Source organism: Heterodontus francisci, chromosome 10, assembly GCF_036365525.1.
Source record: "Heterodontus francisci isolate sHetFra1 chromosome 10, sHetFra1.hap1, whole genome shotgun sequence".
In the NCBI taxonomy this organism is placed as follows: Eukaryota; Metazoa; Chordata; class Chondrichthyes; order Heterodontiformes; family Heterodontidae; genus Heterodontus; species Heterodontus francisci.
Window position 1 is genome coordinate 43,149,229 of NC_090380.1, and position 6,000 is coordinate 43,155,228.

Sequence of the window (6,000 nt, forward strand, 5' to 3'; positions counted from 1 at the left end):
ATATATTCTGAAGTTTTCAATACTAAATTGTCAGCTTGGCTGCAATAGTTTTGAACCATGTGGGTTCAAACCCCACTATGGAATTGAGCATATAACCTAGACTGACAGTACTCAGGGCATTCTGCATTATTGAAGGTTGGTGCTTTTGGTGAAACATTCACCTAAGGCCCATCTGCCTGCTGGGTCGTAATAAAAGTTCCCATATTTGAAGGGGAGCATGGAGCTTTCCTGGCATTCTAACCAATATTCTCCCTCAGCCATCATCATCAAAACAAAATTATCTGATTTATTTATTTTGCTGTTTGTGGGACATTACTTTGTGCAAATTGGCTGCTGTTTGCCTGCATACCAGCAACTGTGTTCCAAAGTGATTCATTGGTTGTAAAATTCTTTGGGATAGCCTGAGGATATAGTGAGGTGCTAAATAATTACAAGTTCTTTAATTTCTTTAGATGGTTTGTTGTTCATAGATTACTCCTGTACAGGAACCTTTTGTTCCCCACAAACCAGATACCTGCCCAATATCGAGTAAATAGAGCAAGTTCCAGGGATTGAACAGCATACCCTTGTCACTGTACCAATTTATTGAACTTTATTAACTGTCACTGTAGACTGCAGCTGAGGCTATAAGGCACCAGGCAGAGTATTGATCATTAAAATGTAAATAAACAGTAGTCTGTAAAAACAGTAGAGCTACAGTGATAAAGTTTAGTATTTGCAATGTCAGAAATGACTTTAACCAGTGAGTCATGAGTCCATTATTTCTTATAGGGTTATTTGCTACCATGGAGTCCTGACTAACCTTATACTCCAGAATGACCCCATACATGCTTCTCCCTAAATCCACTGGCTGCACTGCAGCTGCTATTCTAATAGCTGGGATTACAACTTCTGTATTGTATAGGTAGGAACCCATATTCTGGCAAGCAATCTTGTCTGAGACTGCAATCATGACCATTACCACAGCCAGCAGTACTGAGAATAGACTGGGATGTGTTTTGGAGCATTAGACAACTAGCTCAAAAGGAGCAAGGCAGGATGGGGTACCTGACTGCACTGTTTTTTGTTTTTACAGCACACACATTCTGCAACTTGACAACATCTTTTAAAATTTGTGTTAATTTAAGATGTAATTTTCCCAACTTGTTGCACATGTACCTGGGGAACACAAGTGAAAGTATGTAGAAATGTACTGAAGTTCAAAAGCATTTACAGTGCCAGGACAGCCCAAGACAGAATTTAAAATTGACATTTAAATCCTCTCTCTAGTAGCTAGAGAATAAACTTCATACACTCATGAATTATTAAGATTCTGAGGCTTGTCAAAGGTTGTATGCTGTGAGGAGCTAATGTCCTTACTCTAGCAGCAGCAACTACAAAATGAACAAAATGACAAATAGTACAGATGCTGGCAATCTGAAATAAAAGCAAAAAATGTTAATCAGCAGGTCAAGCTACAGTGATGAAGGTTCAGTGCCTGAAAAAATAATGTCTCCATAGTCTTAGAAGTTTTCATTTGAACCAGGAACAATTGGAGGGTGGGAGATGACATAGGCTGAGAAGGAAAGAACAAAGGGTAAGGTTTGTGATGGGGTGGAGGCGTCAGAGCTGGAGATAACTGTTGAGGAAAGAGATATGGCTGTGAAGGTGAGTTTGAGGACATGCTTGATCAAACACAGGAAGAGAAATTGAAAGCAATGAAGGTGAACGAGGTAAAAGAGACAAATGGAAATTCTGTTGGAGAGAAGAGCAGAACTTCTTCAAGGTGGGCATCCCTGGAAGAGAAGGGGCAGTGAATTAAACACTAAAGCAAAATACTGTGGATGCTGCATTCTGACTAGAGGTATTCATTTATGACTGTTGCAGTGCTGTAAGTGGGGCAGAAACCTTGGAGAAATTAAAACAGGAGCTGTAGGAAAGATGGGTAAGGATTTGGAAGGAAAAACAATATTCAAGGACTTTGGAGAGGAAAGGGAATTTTGAGATGGGGCGGTAGATTGCAAGGAGGGAGGGATTAAGGATGGATGTTTTGAGGAACAGAGTGATGACTGCAATCTTGAATGGCAGAGGTGTCATTAACTGAGAATGGTCCATCTACAACATCATCGAGCATGGGGGACAAGAAGGTAAGATTATGTTAGCAATTTAGTGGAAATGGGGCCGTGATTTTTCCCTCGGCGGACGGGAGTCATCCACCGACTGAAAAGTCGGTAGCAAACCCGCTTCCGCCTGGCTGGGGATCCAACTCACATTTTGCGGTTCCCCGGCCTTTACTTGTTCTGAGGCAGGATTTCCACCTGCTTGAGGCAGGAAGTTCCTGCCTAATAGAGCTGCCAACCAATCAGTGGGCTGGTAGCTCTTAGTCCCAGCAGCACCACCGGGAGCGGTGGCCACTGCTGGGACTACACCCAGCTTCAAGATGATGTTCCGAAGAAGGGTCACTGACCCGAAACGTTAACTCTGCTTCTCTTTCCACAGATGCTGCCAGACCTGCTGAGTGGTTCCAGCATTTCTTGTTTTTATTTCAGATTTCCAGCATCTGCAGTATTTTGCTTTTATTCAAGAAGATGATGTCGGGGAGCCCCGGAACCAAATTAAGTTTTTGTTGCCTCGCTGGGGATGCTCGGTCGGGCCCCGGCAAGGCAAGGGTGGTCGATTGGAAGGATTGGGGTGCGTGTTGGGGTTGGTTGGGGCAGCAGGGGCAGCCCTCCATCGGGCACAGGGTGCCCTGCTTTTGTCAGGCGGCTTTTCTCGGGCCTGGGCCGCCCAACTAGCCACGAGTAAAATGCCCGTGGTGGTGGGTGGAGGCCCTTAAGTGACTACTTAAGGAGCTTGATTGGCCTGGGGCGGGCGGGCTGCTTTTTGCTTCCGCCACCCTGTGTAAAGTGGAGGTGGGAGCAGGTCGGGAAGGGCCCCCTGAGCCTCGTGCTCCATTTTACAACCCCTCCCCCCCCCCCCCCCCCCCTGCCCGCCACTGCCACTTTCCTGTTCTTTGGAGGGGCATAAAATTCCGGCTGGGGTCTTGGGAGCAGGAGGTGGGTCTCGTGGACGTGGGTTCACAGATGGCACTAAGGGAGATGGTACATACGCTAGAGAAAGATGTGTTTTGGATTAAGGTAGTTGGAATAACCTTGTTGGAGGATTGGCTTTTGGTGGGGAAGCCAACAGTTCTCTGCCTTAATTGTGACAAAGTTCATGAGATTCTCACACTTGTTAGAGGTCAGGGGAGAGGGATTTAAGGAGACAGCTGGTAGTGGAGAAAAGATTGCTTATTTGAAACCCTTCATCATTACAGTCATTACCCCACAAATTTACTCCTTTGACCCTTTCCTTGCTAAAAGATAATCAGACTGATCTGAAGTCTGGTACTGTTGTACTACCAATGATCGATCTTCCTGCTGTAGTAATCTTAGCCTTTGTTTAGGGAGGTGTGATTCAATTTTAAAGTGATCACTGATGTTTTGCACGAAGACTGGTCCTAAAGCACCAGTATTCTGCAGATTCATCATTCAAATAAATGAATGGTGTGAATTTACAGTATATATTCAGTAGATGCACACTAAACATGGCAGAAAAAGTTTGGGTATTCAAGTGTGTGCATTTTCAAAGATGTGATAAGTCTTAATTACTACTAACATCCTTTCTGGCACTAAAAATTTACAGGTGTGGAGTCTCATTCCTTGAGATTTTAGTTATTACTGGAGTTTTTAAAAAACTTTTTCTTTGTCTCATCTCTATCTCTCAAATCCATTTTTAAATCCCTCTTTTCTGAACATGATTTTATATTTCATTAAATATTCTAACTTACATTTCCTGGTTTAGACCATGCGTTAATAAATATTCTTCAATCTGATTGGTTGCGTCACATTGTTAGTGGACCTGTTCACATGGGTCCCAGATCCCCTGCAGAACATGCTGTATCAGACTCCTGATCACCGTTCGTTCGCCACTCACTGCAAAATCTGGGCCGAGGTAATCTGTTAAATGAGGGATGAAAGAAATGTGTAAAAAGTGGCCATCTGTGATTTGCATTTGGATTGGCCTGAAATACTGAGCTCAGAACTATAACATATTTGATTCCCCAACCATCAGGTGCACTTGGAAGTATATTTTAAGTGAATGTTTAAGTACTATTGCACGCACAGTATACTTGATAAATCTATGACACTTGACTGTAACGTTGCATAAACAAAATCCATCCTCTAACATTTAATTATGTGCCCCCTGGCCCGTTCCTTATTGTTCTTTAATTCCTTTTAACCGTTCTAGTATCTTTAGCTTCTCACTGATTCTAAAATCCTCTAGGATGCTCATTGCATTACAATAATTAGATAACAAGTTAGTATTTTCTTCTCTGGTTAATATTTATAAGAAATAATCATTATGCTACTACTTTTCTCCATCAATTATTCCACTGCTAAGTTCTAGTTTCCCCCCCCCCCCCCCCCCCCCCCACCAACTATTCTTACTATTAATGTTGAAAAAAAAATTGTGATTAACATCCTTTGCTATGTTAATCTCTCTGCATCGTTACGGGGTACTAGAGTGAATACCTTGATATAGTTCTGATAAGAGGATTGATAGTATGATTATTTACATTAATGGGATTAATTGCCAATATTTTTAATGAATTCAGTTTGCTTATTAGAAATGTGAATGAATATTTACACATTGGCACCCATTGATTAGATATAGTATGGATTAGCTGCAGAGTAAAGCTTCCTCAACTCCACCCCAACAAAGTCCTTAAGTAACAAATTAGGATTTCAATAGCATTTGTAAATTGCATAAGTTCCTATTAACTGAATACATTATTTGCAGTAAATTCTTTCTTCCCAGGTTCCGAGTGAATGTTTAAGGATTAAATGTACATATGATTATGCATGCTCTTTGCATGTAAGGGTGGTCTTCAAATAAACCTGCATAAATAATGAACAGAATCTTGTTTTTGGAACATTTTCGAATATCTAATTTATAATTTATCCTTGCTTTAAAAACTGGCTTGTGTCACTGAAAGAGTTGGTTTAGGTTTCTTTCCCCTGCCTGGTCACTGACCAGACTGAAGTGGTCTGCTCTCAACCTCGATGTCCTATTTTACTCTGAACTGAGCTTCTGCTCGCACCGAGACAGCCTCCTTCTACCTGCAATGATGTCTGTCACTGCTCTGCCTCAGCATGGATGTTGAACCTTCATCCGTGCCTTTGTTACTTCCACTCTTGACTCTTCTAATGCTTTCCGAGCCAACCTATCATCTTCTACCCTCCATAAACTGTGCTGCCCATAGCCTAACCCACATCAAGTTGTGCTTCCATCACCCTTGTGCTCTCTGATCTACTTTGGCTTCTGATTGCTGGGTCAAAATCCTAGAACTCCCTCCCTAACAGCATTGTGGGTGTACCTGTACCACAAGGACTGCAGTGGTTCAAGGCGCTGGCTCACCACCACCTTTTCAAGGACAATTAGGGATGAGTAATAAATGCTGGCCTTGCCAGCATGCCCGCATCCCACAAATGAATTAAAAAAAAAAACTGGGTGCTTGGCCTCTTTTGAGGAATACTAATACAAGGCGGCACAGTGGCGCAGTGGTTAGCACCGCAGCCTCACAGCTCCAGTGACCCGGGTTCAATTCTGGGTACTGCCTGTGTGGAGTTTGCAAGTGGGTCTGCGTGGGTTTCCTCCGGGTGCTCCTGTTTCCTCCCACAAGCCAAAAGACTTGCAGGCTGATAGGTAAATTGGCCATTATAAATTGCTCCTAGTATAGGTAGGTGGTAGGGGAATATAGGAACAGGTGGGGATGTGGTAGGAATATGGGATTAGTGCAGGATTAGTATAAATGGGTGGTTGATGGTCAGCACAGACTCGGTGGGCCGAAGGGCCTGTTTCAGTGCTGTATCTCTAACTAACTAACTAACAAGGGATCTCTGTGCCTGCTGTTTGCAGAGTGTTGCATTCATTCATTGCCAGGACCAGCATGGTCCAAACTGGGTATGCTGGCATTGC